The 25,882-nt window shown below is 36.2% G+C and overlaps 1 long non-coding RNA gene across 3 annotated transcripts in view; it reads left to right on the plus strand.

The window, feature by feature from the left end:
* LOC103014749 (uncharacterized) overlaps positions 1–25,882 on the plus strand; it is a 259,519-nt gene that overhangs the window by 45,512 nt on the left and 188,125 nt on the right. The gene's annotated exons all lie outside the window — the stretch shown is intronic.

The raw sequence follows: 25,882 nt of genomic DNA on the forward strand, positions 1-25,882 counted from the left end.
TGCAAGAAAGTGACGAAAGGGGGACGTTTGAAAGATTTCCAAGCACAGCATACATTCTGAGAATCAAATATTAGGAGTTTATAAATGTATCATATTGATTACAAGAAATGAGTAGATTTCTGTGATAAAGTTTACCATAGCTTCATAAACTTTGTAATGTGAGCCTTGGTTTTGTTTGCCTGTTTGTTTTTTTCTAATCACTTTAGCCCTGATACTAAATATTCTTCTAATTATTACACACTGATTATTTTGAAAACACCTACAATTAAAACAAAAGGGATTATAGGACCATAGACTTTTCTGAACTAATGTTAGAAAAAAATAAGGAGAAAGAGCGCAGTCAAAAATACTTTTTAAAAAAATAAAAGGACTTCCCTGGTGGCACAGTGGTTAGGAGTCTGCCTGCCAATGCGGGGGACACGGGTTTGAGCCCTGGTCCTGGAAGATCCCATATGCTGTGGAGCAACTAGGCCCATGTGCCACAACTACTGAGCCTCCGCTCTAGAGCCCGTGAGCCACAACTACTGAGCCCACGCACCACAACTACTGAAGCCTGCGTGCCTAGAGCCTGTGCTCCGCAACAAGAGAAGCCACTGCAATGAGAAGCCCACGCACCGCAACAAAGAGTAGCCCCCCACTCGCCGCAACTAGAGAAAGCCCGCACACAGCAACGAAGACCCAACGCAACCAAAAATAAATGTTTTTAAAAAATTAAAAGTCATCCCTTTAGAGAGAAATGTGATGATTGACAATATAGTATATGGATGTACTGCAATGCACAGTTACAGAAATTTAACTGTAGTTGTGGCTAAACATCAAATGTTTTATTGCAATGGAATCATAATATATTGTAGAGGAGTAAATGTTATGCTTTGGGCATTTGGTGCAAATCCAGTTATTTTGAAAGCCTGCGTTGCAAAATCAATGTGTTACTGTGCTGGTTGATTACAAGGGAGGTGAGAATTGTTAAGGCAACTCCCAAAGACTAATCATTATATTTAACGAAACCAAATTTGACTTATGGAGGGCTTTTGGACTCTGCTCACTCTCCGAGGTCCATATCAACAAGTGGAAAATAAAAAAATAAACAATTCAGAATGCTGGAGGAAATGCTTTGGGCCATGAATAAATTTGTAACAGAATATACTTTTTAAAATGTCCACAGAATATTTCAGTATCACATGCTCTTCTAGTATCTAGCCAAATGGGAGGTTTATTTCTCTTCCCTAATTTTACCACCTTAATCAACATACGGTAGCAGAATTGACATTGTATGGTATTCATGGCTAGGTCATGAGAAGCACTACACTTTCCTTATCTCTATCTCCTTGCTCAGCCCTTGGTATGAGGTGATCATGTAGTAAGCAATCCCAGGGTACATCAGAAACCATTTCTCTGTTCCAGTTAACAGACCTAGCTAAATTTTAAGGAGACATAAGAAAGTAGTCAAAAGAAAACATCAGATCTGTGAGTGCATGAGACTACAAATGATTTCAACCTTCAGCCTGCAAGCCACTAGAGCCGATGCCATGTGATAAGTTTGTGGAAAGAGAATATCACTGGGAGTCAAAGCAGACCTATGATGGAGGTCAACTTATTTAATATTGCTGAGCCTTTGTATTACCTTCTGCTAAAATAAGTATAATGTCTAACTCTTCTGGTTTTTATACAAGTTTAATGTAATTGGTTTAATATGCCTGTTAGAGGGCTGTGAATATCCTAACACTAAACAAAGCTGATATTAACATCTTATTTATATACTTTAATATAACTATGATGTTTGAAATAATTTAAATATCCTGATGATAGAAAATGTGAACTTCACTGGGAGTACATAGATAATTCATGCAAATAAGCTTTGGATACAGGCTTCATGGAAGGAAACAGTGCATTTTTACAAGTTTTAATGTTACTAACAGAGAAAAATAAAATAAGAGAGAGAACTCCTGAGTGGAAATGTCACAGTAAATCAGGGAAAAAAAGAGACAAGAGAAGAAATCAAATTCTTAAGGAAATAAGAGAAGAGAAAGAGAACAAAAACTTGGAATGGATTCATCTAAGTCTGGATTTGCAGGACACATGATTTCTGCCCTGGGATTGGTACTTGGAGGAAAAAGGCACTAAAAATTTTACTTTTAAAAAAAAAAAAAAAGAGGAGAAGGATGGATTAGCCAATTCTAGGGCCTCAGTGTTGAAATCCTGCCCCCCAATATATTTAAACAGCATGCTGAAACACTTAAACATCTTTTCCATTCTGATTGTTACAAATGTTTACTTTATGTTGGGTTAGTATCTTATTTATGTATTTATGTATGTATGTATGTATTTATGCTCTGCTGGGATCTTCGTTGCAGCATGCAGGATTTTTTTTTTTTTTTCTTAGTTGCAGCATGCGGACTTCTTAGTTGTGGCAGGCGGACTCTTAGTTGCGGCATGCAGACTCTTAGTTGCGGCATCCAGACTTAGTTGCAGCATGCCTGCGGGATCAAACCTGGGCCCTCTGCATTGGGAGTGCAGATTCTGACCCACTGGGCCACCAGAGAGGTCCCAGGGTTAGATCTTCTTCTGTACACACAGGGTACATACCCCTTTTTCTGGAGCCACCAAAAGAAAATGTGTTATTCTTTCCCATGAAAACCTTTGTGATGTTCTAAGAGAGTTACAACCCCTATCCAATCTTTTCTTGTTTCAGGAAAATAAAAAGGAAAACATTTTTTCAATGATTGTATGTAGGACTCACTTGGAACTCTCCTCACATCATGATATCATTCCTTTGGACATGGTTTGTTTGCTCCAAGCTAACTGAGTAACATGAAACACATGTGAGCTTTACAAAGTATAAACAGTAGGAAGTATAATTGTGATTTACAAAATGTATTCAGTACAGATTGTATATGTTGTTTATAAAGTTTATATAGTTCAGATTTTGTGACTTTAAAAGTACAAATGATTAAGACTTTTTGTGATTTGCTTATTGTTTATAATTTTACAACAATTCTATTAAATGGCTATTACTGTAAATTTAGAAATGAATCTCAGTGGACTATGGAAGAGTTGGGAGAATTTGTTTTTCTAATAAGTCTGGAAAGAAGGAAACTCTCCCTCTTTTACTAATGGATAATGACATGAAAAAGTAACAGTGATTACCCCTTCATGTATCAGGGATGTAGTTTTGAACATGGTTTCTTCAAAACTCATGTGCTTATTTTGCATTAAAAGCAAGAAAGAAACTCAATTGCTCACGGACAGTCAATTATTATTTGAGAGATGATAATTTGATAAGTATCATTGCCACATCCTAGGATTTCACAAACCCTGAGAAGCTGATTGACTTAAATGAATCTTGCAGTTGTAACTAAGAAATAGTCATAATATAAGAAGACATCTCACATTTTTATTGACCCATTTTCCCCTATCAACACAGAGTTTGCTCACAGATAAGTTTCCTCATACAAGTATGAGAAAAGGCAAGTCAAAACTAAAGTCAAAATACAAAAGGCATTTTTAAGGTGTTGCCAAAAAGTAATTAACCAAGGTTTTTGCCTAAAGAGTAGGAGAGCTGAGATTTGTGAGGCACACCTACTATTAAGCCTATTTTCCACTATGCTGTTATGTTTAAACATATTTGTTTCATTACTGTAGCAGAACCAATAATAAAAATGTATTTGAATTGTTTTTATTTAAATGTCTAAAGGAAAGAAATCATCCTTTCTTTGGTCATCCAAATACCAGATATTAGATAAACTAAAAATGAAAAATACAAAACAAAACAAAAAATTGTAAAAAGCTGTGAGTTTTACTAAATACTGCTTACTCAGCCCCAGGCTGTTTTAGTCTCATGGTTGAAGGAACTCGTTTTTATATACTACAACAGAAGCAGATGATAAGGGCTGAAATATACATTTTAAGATACTTTGGATTTATTTTATTGCTACCACTGGAAGGATATGCAGTAATTATGGAAAAGAGAAAATGTTTTGACTACAGATATCCCTGAATTAGAACTCAGAGTTCTTAATTTATTAGCTGAATTGTTTGTTATTTGGAGACATCAATTTTCGGACTGTATTAGAAATGATAATATCAGACACCTAACAAGAAAACAGACTCTTTTCATAGAAGAACTACAAATAAAATGTTGTTTTCCTAGAACTACCATTTAAACATTCTTTGTAAAGTTTTGCTTAACATGATATCAGAAGAGGGGGGTGTTCATTCTCCCGTGTGCATTCTTTTCCATTTTGAATTGATAATGACACAGTTTTCCCTAAAAGGCACAATGTAACCTATATTGAAAGATTCTAATTGGTTGAACAAGCTGTAGAGAGGAGAGATATTGTGTTTTCATGGTGATCATATCTGCCCTCTTGGCACACTTAGATTCTGAGCTATGGGGAGTGTTTAGAACTGAAACCTAACATAGCCTATATATATATCAGTTTCAAATGAAGTAAAATGTAACCTGGCATTATATATCTATAATTTCAAGCCCTTGTACGTGGGGACAGTCAACTTCATTAACATTTTATGCTAGGCAACATATTAGAATTCTTCAGCCTTGTTCACGTAATTTTATTTATTTATTTATTCACTTCAAAAGCATTCCTTAAACATCTAATATATACAGACATAAGATGAATAACAAAAGATAACTACTGTGTGACAACTTCTAGAATGGCTGAGTAAGAAGTTCCATGAATTGAATCCCCTACAAAACAGCTGAAATTGGTCAAAGCTATCAAAAATAAACATGTAAAGTATATGAAATTTGTCCTAGGATTATAGCAAATGAAGAAACGTGTATTCAAGGAAATCTACAAAATCTCTATTAGGACAGTGAGAGTCAGTGAAAGCTGAGCCGTGACCCATTGCCTCACTCATCTTAAGAGTGAGCGCGAAATAATAGAAGCTCGACTTCAGGTGATGTGGCCTAGAGAGCGAGGTTTCTTCACCCAGCTCCCAGAACTGCCAACAGGAGTAGGTTACCAGAATTTCCGACCCCGCCCAGCTTCCTATTACAAAGGCTAAATTATAGGTGACTGCAGCCAAGAGTTCATGAGCTCCCTTTCTTTACCTATTCTCTCATGTTGTGAGGTTCTGTTCAAGAAATAGAAGGCTGAGATTTCTGTAATAAAATGTAAAATTACATTACCTACAATGTAATGAAAAATACCCTAGAGGGGTTCAAACGTGGATCTTAATTGACTAAAGAAATAATCAGCAAACTTAAAGGTAGATTGGGATTTCCCTGGTGGTCCAGTGGTTAAGACTCCGTGCTCCCAATTCAGGGGGCCCAGGTTCGATCCCTGGTCAGGGAACTAGATCCCGCATGCTGCAACTAAAGGAGCCTGCATTCTGCAACTAAAGATGCCTCATGCTGCAACGAAGATCCCACACGAGGCAACAAAGATCCCATGTGCTGCAGCTAAGACCTGGCACAGCCAAATAATACATATATACACTACCAAACGTAAAATAGATAACTAGTGGGAAGCAGCCGCATAGCACAGAGAGATCAGCTCCGTGCTTTGTGACCACCTAGAGGGGTGGGATAGGAGGGTGGGAGGGAGACTTAGAGGGAGGGGATATGGGGATATATGTATACGTATAGCTGATTCACTTTGTTATACGGCAGCAACTAACACAACAATGTAAAGCAATTATACTCCAATAAAGATGTAATAAAAAACAAAACATAGTTAATAATACTGTATTGAATAGTAGAAATATGCTAAGAGAGTAGGTTTAAGGTGCTCTCATCACAAAAAAATAATGGTGCCTATGTGATATGATATGTTAATTAGCTTGACTATAGTAATCATTTCACTTTGTACCTGTATATCACATAATCATGTTGTACACAATAAATATACATGACTTTTATTATTAAATCTATATCTCTATATACATATATAAGATTGCTAGTATATCTCGATATCCTATAGATACACTCTTGTTCCCACTTGCCAGTTTCCCAAATTCCAGTCATTCTGAAAATTAGATTCTTAGATTTTCATTATAGAACATAGCATTACTTGAATTTTCATACTTATGTTTTCCTGTTTTTGTCAGCTCACACCTCTTTTATTATTTTATAAATCCCGTGACATAAACACTGTGAGGATAAGGAACATATTACTGTTGTCCTCTACTGTCTAGCATTGGGCTCAACATAGTACACACACACACACACACACACACACACACACACACACAGAGGCACACAATCGTTCGAGACTCTACCATGTTTTCTTCTGGGTCACTAGGGATTTCTTAAGTAGCTACATATGAATTTTAAAATAAAAATGTAAGATCAGAGTTTTAAAATTGCATTATTAAAATACGCATTATTTTTTGTTTTTTGTTTTTTGTTTTTCTCATCTATCACACTCTAAGCGCTATCACACTTTGATAGCCAAGTACACTCCCACTGCTTTATATTTTCCAGATCCCAGGTGGATATGAGTGTATGCATGTGTAGACAGGGTGCTCCCCTTTCATATTCCTCTTTCACTTTCATAAACCTCCACAACTCAGGAAACTCTTTTTGCAGGAAAATATCAATACTCTGATTTTTGGGAACACCCAGAGAATATCAAAACATAGCTCACCCTTGCCCCTCTCAAATAGCAACAAATCTATAGTTATAACATCAAAATCCTGTAGTAAGTAGAATGTTTTGCAAAGAGAACTTAGGAGCTGTTGTTACAATTTCAGGATTGTATGTTTTCCCCACAACTAGAACACCTGGATAAACTGAAACATTAAATGTGTGTTTGTTTTTTAAGCTGAAATCATAGTGACTTATTTTGGAAAGCAAACTTCTCTTGTGAAATGAAGCATTAGTTAGGGTTAATATTTATATTGGCAATTAATAAAAGTAAAAACAATTTTTCTTTAGTAAATAAAATATAGTAGACAACATCCTTTTTAAAGGGAGAGGTAGTAACAAAGTAAATTCTTATGGTAAACAGGAATATTTGTCCAAGCCAGTTTTTAAAAAGTGGATCAAAAGTCATATTTACTTTACAGTATGTCCCAATTTAATGAAATTTAATAGAAAAATTTAGCAAATTATTTTAACATATGTCTTTTTGTGGAAACTATATTGCTGAAGAATTAGTGTCATTTCAAAAAGGTCTTTAAAAAAACCATTCAATGTTAATCTGCAAGTTTTAGTGCTTATAACACCTCGGGGTAATATTTGGATCCACAGTGCTCTGTTTGCTTCTCTCGACATTAGAAAATTTAATAGGCAGAGAAAAATCTAATTCTGCTTCTTGTTCATTAGCACGCCTGAAGTTATGGGTATTTGATTTTATTCTGGCAATTAAAATATGAATCAGGCACATTGTCACCATGAGTTTCTCCATGGGAGACATATCCCTTACTCCCAGCTCTGTGAAGAACCATTTGCTGTACCATCTCCTTCAGCTAAAATTTCATTTTGCATTTATTCAGGCATGAAATGCATCAAGCTACCTGACACATGGCAGTAAAACATTTTGTCTACTGTCACTTCCAACTTGTTGAACAGCTATTTCAGATGGAAGGAGTGGTTCCAAATAGAGGGTTAGTTCCTACAGTGGAAAAATTGGCACCCAAAGTCGCCTTATTTATCTCATTTTCCCAAACTTTCCCAAATGCCCCTGAGATTCTTAGTCTAACACGCTCTCTTGTGCATACACTTGCCTGAACCTACCTGGGATGACCAAGTATTTATACATACTACTACCACCAAGCTTCAGCATTATTTATTATAGTTTCCTTTTCTGGAGAGAGGGTAACTCAGCTTCCTGAAAAGTGGCCTATGGTGAGCCAGGGTTTAAATCCTTAGAGGATATGGAAATTATCATCTGCTATTGTCAACTGAGTTATTGCTATCTTGGTCACAGAAATACTCAGTAAGGCAGAGAATAACTCAGGGATTTATATCTCCATATTTTTTATTCATCCATTCAACAACCTTTTACTGAGTACAATATTAAAGTTAGAATGCTAAATACAATCTTGTTCTTATATTTAAGGAGTTTAAATTTTTGTAAGGGAAACAGATAAAAGGGAATCAATGATAAAATATTAAATCTCTGAATAGGTACAACATTATGTGAAGTGAAGGAATAAGAGGGGAAAATTCCCATCCTAGTTAGAGTTTTCCCAGAAGAAGACACTAAGTTAAGGCCTTGAGTACAGATACTTCAGTTGGGAGGTGATCAAAAATTAGAAGGGTGGGAGTAAAATGAGAAAGAAAGGAAGAAAGGTAATAAAAGGTTTGTTAGTTACTGCTGAGGGTAACTGAAGCTCCAAGGCCCTGAGGACCTGTTGAGAATCAGTGTGATGTGTGCTCAGAATTATAAAACCAGAGGACTGGAGACCAGGCTATTTATACACCAATTCCCATTCACTAATGGCAGAAGGTTGCCCTCAGGTGTTGATTCCCCATATTTTGAAATAGAGAACTGCTTTCAATTTAGCAAACTTCAGGTGCTGGAGGAAACTCTTGGAGAAGTAGAGCTGCAGATGCTTGAGTTAGGAAGCTATCAGTATTAATGCCCCTATTTTACAGGAGAGAAAATTATTTTTTTGTTAAGTGAAGGCACATATACCTACACATACTTTCCAAATCATGTCTTAATTCACCAATTTAGACTCTGAAAACTTTTGAATGCCCACCTACTTTAGAATTTTGCCATTGGTCCGTGAGCACTACTGAAAAGAAGTCCTTATAATCACACGTCTTTCACTGGTTCATATATAACACTTCCTTTGTTTCTCCTAATGCCTTCCAACACAGGTGGTGAATTTATAGGGGTTTGAGTGCTGTGGCTAAATGTTTAGGACCATGACTAGACTCCTCAGCTCTGTTGTTCCTGTACTGTCCTGTGTCCAAGTAAAGGGAAAACAACGTGGTCATTCATTGATGCATAAGTCCTTCCCTGCTTGGCCGTGGAGTCACTTAGTGCACCTAGTACTGGATTGTAAGACATGTTGACCTAGCTCTACCTTGGGGTAAATGGGAAGAGATCAGATTTTAACTGGATTCCGCTAAGTAGCTATGTTTGCTTTATGATCCAATTCTGTGTTGACTCCTTCTTTCTTCCTGAGGCAAAATTCCTCAGAGCCTGAGGCTGTGCCTGCCCCCCTAGCTTTTCCATCTCTACTCTCTTAATAACCTGATGCCTAAACAGGGAGGAGTTAGGACTCTCTGCATGCTGGGATTGTCCTAATTATCTTTTGCTGGGTGACCTTGATCACAGGCCTTGGCGTAGCACCTAACATGTACTCTGTTAAGTGGATGCATGAAGGATCAGTGCTTATAGTTCTGCTACCCAGATTACTACCTATATATTGCCATTGGAACAGCGTAAGAATAAAGTTGTGCATTCTTTGCTTTGCCACACTCTCATGATATAAAATAAGGATGAACCAAGCAAGTACAGCCAAATCCTGTTTATCTAGATGAAATGAATTTCAAATTGGCATTATCCCTCCAGACATACTCATGGATAAGCAAGTAATTGAACAAGACTGAAATATAATTTGTGTGAAAGGAAATAGATATGTTAGGAAGGTAGAATGTGAAGTGCCTTCTCTAGCTAAGAAGTAATGGGGAACTACTGATGATTTTTATCCACTGGGATGAGATTTCAATCTGGCTGATCTACAGTTGATAGATTTTTGCTGCTTTTGGATGGAATGCATGCAACAGATTTAGCCCACCCCTTGGTTAAATCCTACTGGAGATACTTCTGAGATTAGGAAATCTGACTTTTCTGATGAATCCAGGATTCTAAATATTTTCCTTTAGCCTAAATGATTCCCACTGGAAGCAGGAGATATCTGTGAAATGCTTAGACAAATGTGGTTAATATAGCCTATCATTAATTTGTCAGGTCTAATTAATGGTATCAGTTACCAGATGCAGAGAGAGACCATTACACTTCCTGGGAGTATAAAAAAGACAGTCAAGGATGCTGCTGGAACTTATACTCTCCCTGGATTGCTGGAAGTAATGGGGTGAAAAATGGTAAGCTAAATAGATAGAATACTTAACAGAATAAAGAATATATACGGTGTTGACCCTCTGTCTGCCATTCTGGCTGGGCCGAAACACCTAGGGCTATAGTAAGAAAAAAATAATCTAAGCAACGGACTTCCAGGTTGTGCCAAACTGGGGTTAACATCCACAAAGATATTGTCTTTGACTTCCCTGTCCTCTGGTTCCTCCATCATGGTGATGATTAGTTAGTTGAACTAATGGGGCAGTAAGGAAATACACGCTCACACACACATACATATATATGTACATATATAGGTATGTGAATGCATTTAAAATATATTTAAACATATATATTAAAACCTTAATATTTAAACACAGATATACTTAAACATACATATATACTTAAATATACATATATATAATGCTTTATATATCTTAAACATGCAGACTCAAGCTAACTTTGATGTTCCTGTGTCAATCTTTCTTTCTTTCTGGGTTCCATGCAGCATGCAAGGTGGAACTAACTAGACAAGATGTAGCCCCATCTCTAATTAGTTGCTTTAGTTTTTATAATTATAGTGCTGGTAACAGAGCAGGAGCCCTGTTGACAAAAACACAGCAATCAGATAAGGAATAGGCTCATTTTAAAGGCCACCTTTATCTCTTCCTGGTCAGATTTTTACTACGCTTTCAGTCACACTAAATTTTCAGTTTAATAAAGTGCAAACCGTACTCAGCTCTGCTTTCTTCCACCTTTTCTCATCCTTTCACTCCCATAATAATTTATATACTTGGCTGTAGTCTCACTAATTGAACAATATTTTTCTGTAAATTTGCTACCTTATATCTTGGTATTTCCACTACTGAACCTTGACATTTTTCTTCACTTTTATTCAATACATCCTTCATACATCCCTTAGTGACTGATATCTCAACATATACGGCTTTGATGTGTGTGTGTGTGTGTGTGTGTGTGTGTGTGTTTCCATTTCCCACATTTCTGCCCTTTCCTCTTTCTTTAAGCCACTGCTATCTTAACTCAAGACTCCATTATTTTTGTTCAAATTATTGGAGGTTTCTCCTGACTCCGTTTCCTCTTTCAATCCTTGCCTCATAATTATTTGACAGACTGTGAGTCACCTATGAAAAACATATAAACCCCTTGCCCAGCTGTCAAAATCCTTTACTATTTGGAACCAATTTTACCTTGTAGGCTGCATCTGTCACTGGACCCTATTATCATTCTGTGTTCTATCCACACGGAATTTCTAACTCATTCTCTGGGATGGATCTAATTTTTTTTCAAAGTGAAATGCCCTCTCCTTTCATCTTCATTGATAGAAATTCTATTCATCTTTTAAGAATCATTGTAAATTTTCTCATTTAAGTGCTCTCATATAGTTTCCTCCCCAAAAAAGTAATTGATCACTCAAATTATACATTCTCAAATTAAATTTACTTATAACTTCTGGCTCTAAATTTTTGTTTTCTAATTCTCTGATGTCCTGGCTTTATCTCATAAGCTTTGAGTATTAGGTTCTTATTTTATTTATCTTTTCGTATTCATCATTGAACACAGCACAGTGTTTACACACATAAATCCTTTGTACAATGGCATTTACACAAATCCAGGCTGGTGAAAAAGGGGCCTCTATACTAATGGTCTTTGAGTGCCTTCTATTAGCCAAACACACTGAAGGATTTTACACACATTTTCATAGTACATTCTCACAATAGCCATGTACGTAGACCATGTGATTTATTGTCCAAATATGGGTGCATTTTATAAAAGGTAGCACTGTTAATAATATCACCAGTAAGACAAAGATAAACTGGCACTTTCCTGGGTAAACCAAGACATATAGGCATCCTACCTATAAACCTATAAGAGATATGAAGTTTTACTCTTAAACTCCTTTTTTACCAGCCTGGATTTGTTTAAGTGCCATTGTACAAAGGGTGTATGTGTGGAAACACCATGTCATGATCAATGATGAATAATAGAAGATAAATAAAATAAAAACCTAATACTTAAGGCTCATGAGATGCAGTTAAGATATCAGAAAATATACCTACATGGTCATGCTGCTTCCCAGTGAAAGACTATTCTGAAATCTCTTTGTTACATAAAGAACCTTCATTTATATTTTTAAGTTAGGTATAATTCTAAGATGTCCCATAAGGTTATAAGAGTCAGACCCTTAGGGTATATACATATTATTTTGGCTGTTGAATCAAACACTAATCTAGGCACTGCTTTGAAGGAATTTTATATTTGTAATTAAGGTCTCAAATCCATTGACCTTAAGATAAGGGAGATTATGCTGACCTAAGTAGGTGAGCCCTTTGAAAGCAGAGCATTTCCTCCAGCTGGTCCCAGAGGAAGGACTTAGAGATAAGCAGTTCTGCTGGCTTGGAAGAAAGCAAATGGTGTGAACTTCTTTTAGAGACTGTTTGGCAGGGAACTATGGGCAGCATTAGAAATTGAGATTGGTCCCTGTTTAGCAGCTAGCAAGAAAAATCTACTTCAGTATTGCAACCACAAGGGATTCAATTCTGCCAACAACTTGAATGAGCTTGGTGTAGGACCCTGAGCCTCTCAGATGAGATGTGTTGTGGGAGACACTTGGATTGTAGTCTTCTGAAACCCTGAACAGAGAATCCAGGTACACCATGCCTAGACTTCTGACCTACAGAACCTATGAGATGATAAATATATAGTGTTTTAAGCTGCTAAATTGATAGTAATGTGTTATATAGCAATAAACTAATACAATGTTTAAATTCATTATCTGAATAAATGAATGGCAGAATGCTTTAATATGGATGAAACCACATATTTTATTTGAAGGTAAATATTAATTTATTAATTGGAACATCATTCACTAGTTAAACTGTCATCCAGAGGCTAGTCTTCAATGAAGGGAATTCTGTTACACAGACATTTAATATATGCCTACAAAAGTGTACAAGCTGGAGGAGAGAGTGGAAGCCACTTATTGGCTAATGCAAGGGCAAAGCACTTTATTACAGATTAGTGACAGAGGTTAAATATGGTTATTTTTGAGGGGTTTGGGTCAAATGGCATATCTGTAAAGTTGGCTTTATTCTGCGATTTCACTTGAATTTGTAAGCAGTAAAATTAATGAAAGAAATCTCAGATAATGTCTATATACTGACCTTTCTTATTTTGAACAGCTTAATTCATGTTCCATCTAATTTCTTACACATCAAATGTTACTACACCCAAAATAGTAGGGTAAGAGTCACCTCATTCTACATGGAATATATAAGCCTCCATTATACTTATTAACATTTCATTTCTAAAATCATTGTCAGCATACCATTTTCCAACTATTCTTTCCTTCTGTGACCCTATTCTATATACATTTTTCTGAACTCCAGGGCCTTCTTTTTTGTCATTTTAATTTTCAATTTCTATTCTAATTTTGAATGTAATCAGCACCATTATTTCAAGGGAGCAAATGTCAAAATTGCATTTGAATCTCTGGATAGCTCAAGACAAAGTAGTTATTTTCTTTAAAATCACCTGAAGCAAGGAGAGGTATGACCTCTTGTAGATGTCGATTCTAAGTACTTTGGAACACGATCCTGAATAATAAATGGAAAACAGAGTCAAGTGAAGATGTGCCTGTTTGAGTGAGAAAGATACACTCCGCTGTATTCACTCGGTGATCTTTATTATGTGCTAGCTCTTCACAAATAAAGACTCTAATCCATGAGCATGACTAATATTTTAAGTAACACATTCTGTTTTTAATATACATGCAGTACATAAGGAGAAAACATTTAAAGTATTGCAACAGGGCTTCCCTGGTGGCGCAGTGGTTGAGAATCTGCCTGCTAATGCAGGGGACACGGGTTCGAGCCCTGGTCTGGGAGGATCCCGCATGCCGCGGAGCAGCTGGGCCCGTGAGCCACAATTGCTGAGCCTGCGCGTCTGGAGCCTGTGCCCCGCAACGGGAGGGGCCGCGATAGAGAGAGGCCCGCGCACCGCGATGAAGAGCGGTCCCCGCACCGCGATGAAGAGTGGCCCCCGCTTGCCGCAACTGGAGAAAGCCCTCGCACGAACCGAAGACCCAATACAGACAAAAATAATAAACAAATAAATAAAGTATTGCAACAGATGCCTGTTTATATGTATTTAGTACCATTATAAAAAAGAGCCTGGAGAATACATGACTGAAAGTTCTCATATATATGGCCAGTGCTGAGGGAAATGGATTTTATTTCTGGTAATTTAAAGCATCTAATCACTATCATTAAACAAATAAGGATTCATTACATGAACCGGGGGAAATGCTGTGAACACAGTGCAACTTGGAAATAAATGTGATCTTGAACTTAAATTTCTATGCACATCTTATTTGAGCATAATTTATGTGGGAGGTTTATGATCTGTGACTATTTTTCAAGTTAATACAACTAACCACTGCAATGGTAGGTCTCAGCCACTTGCATAATTGGGATGGAGAGGGGGTTAGCTGCAGAGGGGAAAGAGGCACTGCATTTAAAATTACACATGGACACACTTAAAGTTGGAGGTACCAACTGCTTTAATAGAAGAGGAGATCATTCACAGATATAATGGCCTAGTGGTTTGAGAGAGAGAATAGTCACCAGGGAAGGCTCTGAGACAAAAGAGCCATAACAATTATCAATCATGAGAAGTAGAAACCAGCCGGATAACACCCAATGGTTCCTCCAGTTGTAAATAGCCCTCTCTTCTTTAGTCTGGTAGCAATAGTAAAGACTTTGGATTTGGACAAGTCTGAGATAAATCTCAGTTCCATCATGAGTGAATTTCCTACCCACTGACAGAGGTTAACTCTTGAAACCTCAATTCTGTCTTCCTTGAAAGTGATTTAATGATTCTTCCCCTCGAAGTATTTTGTGAAGACTAACATGTATGAAAGTTGAGGTAAAGTTATTGACAGTTTGTCTCTCTTTTATCCCTAATTTTAATAGTAAATAATAACCCATTTTAATTAGTAAAGAAACTTTCAGAGGGTCTATCTAATAAGAATGTATAGCTTACCTTAGAACAGGTAAATAACAAACCTAAGATTTTTCAGAAAAATGAAAACTATTTTTGTAGCCTATTTGAATGGACCATTACAGAATTTTAGAAAAGAGAGAAATTGTCTTGAGAGAAAGTTCATGAAGAGAAAAGTATAAGAAAAAGGAGTTATTTAAAAATGGCCTAACAATAAACAAATTAATGGTTTTGATAAATGTTTCTTTTAGCATATTTGTCATTGTGCTAGAATCTGTGGTCAGATTATGGTCTAAAGACCTAGTAATATCTTCTGAGGGAGATATATGCATGTAGGAACCAAATCAAAACAGTGAAATGATCTGCTAGTAGCTAGAATCTATTAAGTGTTCATGAATATTGAATTGAATAAATGAGAAAATGGGTAGATGGATGGACTGACAGATAGATGAATGAGAGCTTTGGCCCTAAATCCCATCTTTAGACTTCTAATATATTAGGGTTGTAGTGGCTTGTGAGGAGAATTGTATTTCTCTATTCTATGGCTATATAGCTCCAGGCCAAAGCAAAACTTAAAGCTGATTTCTCCATATGCTACCAGTGTACTCTTCTTATTCTTAGATTCTCAGATTTCTCTGTCCTTATCTAAATATTTCCTTTAGTTCTAGAGTTGTATTCTCTCTCTTTCTCTGTCTCTCTCTGTCTCTCTGTCTCTGCCTCTCTCTCTTCTATAGATGTAAATAGAGATATAGATATAGATTTATATAGATAGATATATTTACCATTAAGAACAGAGGGCAAGAAAGAACATGTTCCACAGAATTACTTGGAACATGTAAATTACTTGGCTGATAAAAAAGTTAAAGTTTCTCTGAAATGACTATCTGAATGGAGAAGAGTTGAAGTTTAAACAAATCTTTGGACATAGAAAATTGAAAAAAAAAAAGAGTAATACGGAGATTGTTGTATGTAATGAAACTGGAAGTGATCAAAGCGAAGGTCATCTGACTTCAAAAGAATTTTACGTAAACTAAAAGATGCAGGAGAGAGAAACACAAGAGCTTCCCCCCCACCACCGCTTCTGTAGGAGAACAAAAAGTATGCTGTCAAGTATCATTAAGTGAGAATCCAGGAGTAGGCAGAGAGACCAATGTGGTTATTATCTGGGGCAGAAGACTATCCCATCTGACCTTGGCTCCACCTCCTTCCCATCATTTGGGAGAAGCAGAGCTTAAGCATTTTATAAGAAGCAAGAACTCTGAAAAACTAAGAAAAGATTGCTTTATCAGCACATCAAGAACTACAACATCAGCTGTTGTATCAAAAATATGTCAAGTGGTTTTGAAACAGACAATCTGTTTTTGTGGTTTGACTCTGCAATGTCCAATGTGAGTTACTTTGGACAAGTCACTTTGCCTTTTCAAAACCCTTCTAAGGGCTTCCCTGGTGGCGCAGTGGTTAAGAATCTGCCTGCCAATGCAGGGGACACGGGTTCGAGCCCTGGTCTGGGAAGATCCCACATGCCGCGGAGCGACTGAGCCCGTGAGCCACAACTGCTGAGCCTGCGCGTCTGGAGCCTGTGCTCTGCAGCGGGAGAGGCTGCGACGGTGAGAGGCCTGCGCGCCGCGATGAAGAGTGGCCCCTGCTCTCCGCAAAATGGAGAAAGCCCTGGCACAGAAACGAAGACCCAACACAGCCAAAAATAAATATAAATAAATAAATAAATAAAAAAAACCCTTCTAAGTGTGATTTTGGAGGGAAGGCATCACCAAAGAAATGAGCCAGATGACTCTGTGCCTTCTCTGGACACTGCATAGTTCAGTCTGTTAAAATTCAACCCATATTGTCTAACATATCCAAAATGGTGTCATCTCTGGTAAAAAATGGAGATGGAAATTCCATCATTCCAGAGGAATAACGAATGACATAGCAGGCCAGGGAATGGAAAAGGCAAAAGGAGCCCTCTTCTAAGCCTAAACCTTCTCATATGTAAAACAAGAACCATCATTTTTTGCTTTGCTTATTAGACAAGCTATGAAGAAAAAATACAAAATAAATTCAAAAATACTATTTTATGGCAAACTATAACATGGCTGTTAATGTCAAATATTGTAGTCATGATTGCTTAATAATAAACATGAATTTTAGAGACAGTAATTATAACCTCTATAGACAAGATCACTGAATTTTGGTAAGAAAATAGAAGGCAGAGTTGGAGGAGGGTGTTACTCATCAGGAAGTAACACCTCTCTTCTTCATTGATAAGAAATACTTTGTAACCATTGGTTTGGAGTTCATTTTATAAATCAGCTTATGACTCCATGTGCATTCTCCTGTTAGATTCTTCACAATTACCTCAAAAGTGTTCTCAGTAAGGAAGATGGCATTTGTAGATGTAATGACAACTGTCAATGGTCTCTTCACTACCATCCTGGCAAAACACCCTAAGCACAGTGGCTTAGGGCAGTATATGAGGAAGTGAAGTGGGTTGTCTGTGCTACATGCAAGACAAATTCAGATTGGACTCTGGCCCCATGAACCTCAGCGGAAGTGAAATGAGATGTCATTAAGGGCTGTCTTTGAGCCTCTCTAAGTTTTCACTGTTGTTGTACCCCTACCCTTTTTTTTTTTTTTTTTTTGAAGAAATAAAGCCAACACTTTTTTCTTGCTCCGTTGTGCTGGAGTTTTCAAATTTTTGACTAAATCTGTGTAATTTCTGTAGGACTCCCATGGATTATATCCATTTCCCTGGATCCTGCCCTATATAATAGACACAGAATCTCAGACATCAGAAACAAAATGTTTTTCAAGTAATTAGGAAGGGATACTCAATTTGATGTGTGGCTAGGTAAAAGACAACTTACAGTAACTGTCAGTATCAGGCTTTGGGCATTGTAAGAATGTAAATAGAATGAGAAATGCCCAGGAATATGTTTCATGCATATAGGGACAGCTAGCCTTGAGCATACAGTTTTCTCCATCTAGAAGAACCATTGCTCATCCATGTTAGTGTTCATAGGTAATTATTGATCAATCAAACCCATTTCACATTTATTAACTAAAATGGTAGCCTTTAAAAACAATAATTTTAAAACCTCACATAGATATTCTATTAATGAGATATAGAGAATAGAAATAGAAAAGAATATTTTTTCCCCAGTTTTACTGAGATATAATTGACGTATAAAATTGTGTAAATTTAAGGTGTATAGTGTGTTGATGTGATACATTTATTTATTGCAAAATGGTTACCACCATAGAAATAGGGCCATTTTCTATGTAATTTCTGACACTGAATACAGCATATGCATAGAAGTGATCAATTAGGTATCTAAGGTGTTAATGGTAATTAATTGGTCCTTTACTGTATTTCAACAGTAAACATGTTTCAATATTTAATTAATAAATAAATGAGTTCTTCTTTAAACACAGGAGGCATCTTGATGAATAAGTATATTCTGTTATTATTTAGTTTTTTTATGCTTATCATCATTATCTCTGGTCCACATTGACAGAATACACCAATGTTGTTTTGAGTACTAAATTAGGTAAACTGAGAGGAAAAAAAATAGGATTCAGAAGCTCTGAAATCATGATAATTAAGTGCAGCAAGTTTCTATAGACTGTGATCTATTTTGAAAAATTGTGTACTATGACAGTAAAAGGGTTTACACCATGGCTGTTGAACAAGTAGCAGGATACAACTTAACACAGAGTTTAACTTTGGGAAAAGAAAGTAGAACTTATATAATCTAATCTAATAGGAATTTGGACTTCCCAGTGTGCAGAGCACTACCAACTTCCCTCCAAATGATGTGTACTAGAGCAAGAGAGGAGGTTGAACTAAACAATGTAGTTACATAATATTTAGATTTGGGGGATGAATGTTCAGGCTCAATGATTTCTGCACCCATAGCCTTTCTTCTTCCAAGATCTTTGTGTGAGGGAAGGATCATGTGACCTCTTGGCAGTGGGGTGTATTTAAGTGGCATGCTCTGGATCTCATCTAGTCTGCAGGGCAACGTCCCTCGTGTGTTTGATCTTTCCTGTTCTTACTGGCTGATTTTTAGTCAGTAGCTGGTTTAGTTCGTGCTCTGATCTGGATATGGTCACCCTCCGTTTGTTTCTTGCTAAGTTATTGAAACTCTCTGATTTCCTATCACTTCTGCTATCTGTTGCACTTGTTCCTGAAGTTCTCCTCTGGACTTTCTGGCTCCAAATGCAACATCCACACCAAAGGAAACTCCAGGGAGATTGCAGATTTTGCAAACTTAACTTCTCTGAATTTCAGCTAAATCATCTACAAAATGGTTATCTTTTCCTTCCAGAGTAGAGGTGAATAATAAATAATAATAAATATAATATTAAATAACATTTAAAAGCACTTAGCACTTAACATTTAAAAGTGTAACTGTACTGTTATACAGTTAAAATTCATTAAATTGTTTATAATTATCATAAAAATGATATAATGACAAGGAAGATGAAGAGAAGGTGTCCTTATTATTTATACCTTGATACTGTAAAAAGAAACAAAAGCAGATGAGAGTGGGCATTGGAAGACTGAGTTCAGTTTATCTGAACTATGTGCCCTTCAACCATTTTTTCCCTCCTTTGGTCTCAACTTCCTTTAACATTGACTCTAGTAAATTCTCCGTGAAGGCCTGATATCTATTTTAGTTAAAGAAGGTCAAGATAGGGAGAGTTTCTGCCATGCAAAATTTCAACATCTCCTTGATTGCTCAATAAAACAACAGCAGCAACATAACAGAACAATAACAAAAACTCCCTCCTTAAGAAAGAACTTATATTGAATATAGTTCAAGATATTAGAGACTCAATATCTTAATTCAGTCTAATTGTCCTCTAGTTCATTTTCGTGGGTCCATCTGACCTAGAAGTTCTATCCATCATGGAATACTCAATAATTTATTCAAACTTCTAGTTCCTCACAAAGTATGGCATTCTAAAGACTAGAAGCTAAAATTATCCCCACAAATATTACTGAGACACAGAGACTAGTGTCACAGCCCTGCCACGGACATATTGTTAAGATTTAGATTACTCATTTCTTTTCTTTGTGCCCTGTTCTTCATACCAATTTGGACTAGAACCAAGTAATTAAGAAAGGTACATCAAGTTTCAAAAATAGTAACTTTTTTAATAGCCCCTATTCCCACATTAAAAAAAGAAAACTCAGCTATATGAATTTTGGCACCCAATGTAACCTAATGAATGTGTTTAATGATATATATATTGTGGACTCCAGTTCAAATGCACAATGGAAGCAGATTTTTCTACTCTGGGAACTAACAGGCTGTGATGTAAAACAATGGATTTAGCATCAAATTCTGGCTAATTAGAACTAACAGCTGACTAAATAGGTATCAATTGTCATATCTCCCATTGACCAGCGTTTCCACTAAGACATTGCATCTCTGTGAATGAATAAATCTGTTATTTCCTTGCTAACTGGGACACGCTCAATGCTGTGCTAGGCTTGGTGAGGATAAACAGATTTATACAATAGATTGGATACCACTGGGAGCATTCAGTAAAGCTTACTGGTTAAGAATGTGATCTCTAAATGTCAGCTCCCCTCTTACTTGTTCTATGACCTTGTGCCAGGTGTTTAACTTTGGAAACTTAGTTTTTCTATTTTGGAAATAGAGACAGACACTAGCAGAATTAAATGAAATTAATGTATTAAATGAAATATTGTATGGTATGTTCTTTAGTATAATACATTGAGAGTAATAATAATAAATGCTAGTTATCATTATAGTAATTATTAAATTTCTGGTTTGAAATGATACAATATATTTATTGAGAACTTGAGATATCCCACTCACACCACTGATTTTATTTGATTTTCAAAGCAGTTCTCTGAGTGAGACTTTATTATTTCCGTGTAAACACGATAAATCCACAAAACTTCAAGACCACTATGATCATTTAGGGCATTATGGATCATTAGTGGCAAGATAAGCACTGAAATCCAGGTCTCAGACTCTCTTCTGTTACACATACCATGTCATTTCTCAGCCATAATTGGGAGCATATGCTTCTTCACCACATATGTTTTTCTTTTTTTTAAGAATTTTTAATAGACTTTATTTTTAGAGTACTTTTAGGTTCACAGCAAAATTGAGTGGAGAATACAGAGAGTCCCATATATAGGCATACCTAAGAGATATTGAGGGTTCTGTTCCAGACCACTGCAATGAAACAAATATTGCAATAAAGTGAATCACATGAAAATTTTTGGTTTCACAGTGCATATAAAAGTTAGTTTACACTATCATGTAGTCTATTAAGTGTGCAGTATGATCATGTCTAAAAAATAATGTACATATCTTTATTTTGAAATATTGCTAAAAAATGCTAACCATCATCTGAGCCTTTAGCAAATCATAATCTTTTTGCTGGTGGACTGTTTGAAATATTGCAATAATTACCAAAATGTGACATATTTGGTCACATTTACCAAGTGTGAGTAAATGCTGTTGGACAAATGGCACTGATGGTCTGCTCTGGCGAGGTTGCCATAAACCTTCAATTTATAAAAAATGCAATACCTACAAAGTACAATAAATTGAAGCACAATTAAATGGGGTATGCCTGCCTGTATCCACTGCCACCATACATGCACACCCTCCCTTATTTTCAATCTCTGGCACCAGAAAAGTACATGGTTACAAAAGATGAACCTACTGACACATCATCGTCAACCAATGTTCATAGTTTAGAATAGGATTAAGTCTTGGTGTTGTGCAGTCTCTGGGTTTATAATGGCATGTATCCACCATTATCACACAGAATAATTTCACTGCCTTAAAAGTGCCCTGTGCTCTGACTGTTCATCCTTCATTCCCCCACCCAGTCCCTGGCAACTACTGATCTTTCTATTATCTCCATAGTTTTGTCTTTTCCAGAATGTCATATAGTTTGAGTCCAACAGTGTATAGCCTTTTCAGATTGGCTTTTTTCAATTAGAGGACAATAATTTTACGTTTATATTTTTTCTAAAGTGAAATCTTCATTCCTAATGACACTAAAATCATTATTTATTCTAATATATACACAAATATATCAATGACAACACCCAATATTATTATTAACAATATGATTATGGAACTTTTTTATGATTTGTTTTGATCTTAACATATATCTCATAGGAATATGCAATTGATTTACTGTTTTTTAAATTAAAACAATTCAATTTTTTCCTCTCTGCTTTCCTTTTTGGATTTTGAGTCAGAGAAATTCAAACATGTATTTCTTTTTCTTATAATTTTTTTGAATTTTATTTTATTTGTTTTATTTTATATAGCAGGTTCTTATTAGCTATCTATTTTACACATAGTGTACATATGTCAATCCCAATCTCCTAATTCACCCCACCACCACCACCCCACCACCCTTATTTCCCCCTTAGTGTCCATATGTTTGTTCTCTACATCTGCGTCTCAATTTCTGCCTTGCAAACCAGTTCATCTGTACCATTTTTCTAGATTCCACATATATGTGTTAATATATGCTATTTGTTTTTCTCTTCCTGACTTACTTCACTCTGTATGACAGTCTCTAGGTCCATCCACGTCTCTACAAATGACGCAATTTCATTCCTTTTTATGGCTGAGTAATATTCCATTGTATATATATACCACATCTTCTTTATCCATTCATCTGTTGATGGGCATTTAGGTTGCTTCCATGACCTGGCTATTGTATATAGTGCTGCAATGAACATTGGGGTGCAAGTGTCTTTCTGAATTATGATTTTCTCTGGGTGTATGACCTGTAGGGGGATTGCTGGGTCATATGGTAATTCTATTTTCAGTTTTCTAAGGACCCTCCATACTGTTCTCCATAGTGGCTGTATCAGTTTACATTCCCACCAACAGTGCAAGAGGGTCCCCTTTTCTCCACACCCTCTCCAGCATTTGTTGTTTGTAGATTTCCTGATGCTGCCCATTCTGACTGGTGTGAGGTGATACGTCATTGTAGTTTTGATGTGCATTTCTCTAATAATTAGCGATGTTGAGCAGCTTTTCATGTTGAGCAACCCATTTTTGATTGGGTTGTTTGTTTTTTTAATATTGAGCTGCATGAGCTGTTTATATATTTTGGAGATTAATCCTTTGTTGATTCATCTGCAAATATTTTCTCCCATTCTGAGGGTTGTCTTTTCATCTTGTTTATAGTTTCCTTTGCTGTGCAAACGCTTTTAAGTTTCATTACATCCCATTTGTTTATTTTTGTTTTATTTCCATTACTCTGGGAGGTGGGTCAAAAAAGATCTTGCTGTGATTTACGTCACAGAGTGCTCTTCCTATGTTTTCCTCTAAGAGTTTTATAGTGTCTGGTCTTACATTTAGGTCTTTAATCCAGTTTCAGTTTATTTTTGTGTATGGTGTTAGGGAGTGTTCTAATTTCATTCTTTTACATGTAGCTGTCCAGTTTTCCCAGCACCACTTATTGAAGAGACTGTCTTTTCTCCATTGTATCTCCTTGCCTCCTCTGTCATAGGTTAGTTGACCATAGGTGCATGGGTTTATCTCTGGGCTTTCTACCCTGTTGCATTGATCTGTATTTCTGTTTTTATGCCAGTACCATATTGTCTTGATTACTGTAGCTTTGTAGTATAGTCTGAAGTCAGGGAGTCCGATTCCTCCAGCTCCACTTTTTTCCCTCAAGATTCCTTTGGCTATTTGGGGTCTTTTGTGTCTCCATACAAATTTTAAGGTTTTTTGTTCTAGTTCTGTAAAATATACCACTGGTAATTTGATAGGGATTGCACTGAATCTGTAGATTGCTTTGGGTAGTATAGTCATTTTCACAATATTAATTCTTCTGATCCAAGAACATGGTATAGCTCTCCATCTGTTTGTGTCATCTTTGATTTCTTTCACTAGTGTCTTATACTTTTCTGAGTACAGGTATGTTACCTCCTTAAGTAGGTTTATTCCTAGGTATTTTATTCTTTTTGTTGCAATGGTGAATGGGATTGTTTCCTTAATTTCTCTTTCTGATTTTTCATTGTTAGTCTGTAGGAATGCAAGAAATTTTTGTGCATTGATTTTTAACCTGCAACTTTACCAAATTCATTGATTAGCTCTAGTAGTTTTCTGGTGACATCTTTAGGATTGTCTATGTATAGTATCATGTCATCTGCAAACAGTGACAGTTTTACTTCTTTTCCAATTTGTATTCCTTTTATTTCTTTTTCTTCTCTGATTGCCATGGCTAGGACTTCAAAAACTATGTTGAATACTAGTGGCGAGAGTGGACATCCTTGTCTTGTTCCTGATCTTAGAGGAAATGCTTTCAGTTTTTCACCATTGAGAATGATGTCTGCTGTGGGTTTGTTGTATATGGCCTTTATTATGTTGGGGTAGGTTCCCTCTGTGCCCACTTTCTGGAGGGTTTTATCATAAATGTGTGTTGAATTTTGTCAAAAGCTTTTTCTGCATCTGTTGAGATGATCATATGGTTTTTATTCTTCAATTTGTTAATATGGTGTATCACACTGATTGATTTACGTATATTGAAGAATCCTTGCATCCCTGGGATAAATCCCACTTCATCACATACTTTTAATGTGTTGCTGGATTCTGTTTGCTAGTTGTTTTTTTTTTAAACATCTTTATTGGATGTTTGCTAGTAGTTTGTTGTGGATTTTTGCATCTATATTCATCAGTGATATTGGTTTGTAATTTTCTCTTTTTTGTAGTATCTTTGATTTTGGTATCAGGGTGATGGTGGCCTTGTTGAATGTGTTTGGGAGTGTTCCTTCCTCTGCAAATTTTTGGAAGAGTTTGAGAAAGATAGGTGTTAACTCTTATCTAAATGTTTGATAGAATTCACCTGTGAAGCCATCTGGTCCTGGACTTCTGTTTGTTGGAAGATTTTTAATCACAGTTTCAATTTCATTACTTGTGATTGGTCTGTTCATATTTTCTGTTTCTTCCTGGTTCAGTCTTGGAAGGTTATGCATTTCAAAGAATTTGTCCATTTCTTCCAGGTTGTCCATTTTATTGGCATAGAGTTGCTTATAGTAGTCTCCTATGATGCTTTTTATTTCTGCAGTGTCTGTTGTAACGTCTCCTTTTTCATTTCTAATTTTATTGATTTGAGTCCTCTCCCTCTTTTTCTTGATGAGTCTGGCTAAAGGTTTATCAATCTTGTTTTTCTTCTCAACGAACCAGCTTTTAGTTTTATTGATCTTTGCTGTTGTTTTCTTTGTTCTATTTCATTTATTTCTACTCTGATCTTTATGATTTCTTTCCTTCTACTAACTTTGGGTTTTTTTGTTCTCCTTTATCTAGTTCCTTTAGGTATAAGGTTAAATTGTTTATTTGAGATTTTTCTTGTTTGTTGAGGTAGGATTGTATTGCTAGAAACTTCCCTCTTAGAACTGCTTTTGCTTCATCCCATAGGTTTTGGATGATCGTGTTTTCATTGTCATTTGTCTCTAGGTAGTTTTTGATTTCCTCTTTGATTTCTTCAGTGATTTCTTGCTTATTTAGTAACGTATTGTTTAGCCTCCATATGTTCGTGTTTTTTACGTTTTTTTCCCTGTAACTGATTTCTAATCTCATAGCATTGTGGTCGGAAAAGATGCTTGATATGTTCTCAATTTTCTTAAATTTACCAAGGCTTGATTTGTGACCCAAGATGTGATCTATCCTGGAGAATGTACCATGCGCACTTGAGAAGAGGGCATAATCTGCTGTTTTTGGGTGGAATGTCCTATAAATATCAATTAAATCTATCTGGTCTATTGTGTCAGTTAAAGCTTGTGTTTCCTTATTAGTTTTCTGTGTGGATGATCTGTCCATTGGTGTAAGTGAGGTGTTAAA

The sequence above is a fragment of the Balaenoptera acutorostrata genome, chromosome 19, assembly GCF_949987535.1.
Source record: "Balaenoptera acutorostrata chromosome 19, mBalAcu1.1, whole genome shotgun sequence".
NCBI classification, from domain to species: Eukaryota; Metazoa; Chordata; class Mammalia; order Artiodactyla; family Balaenopteridae; genus Balaenoptera; species Balaenoptera acutorostrata.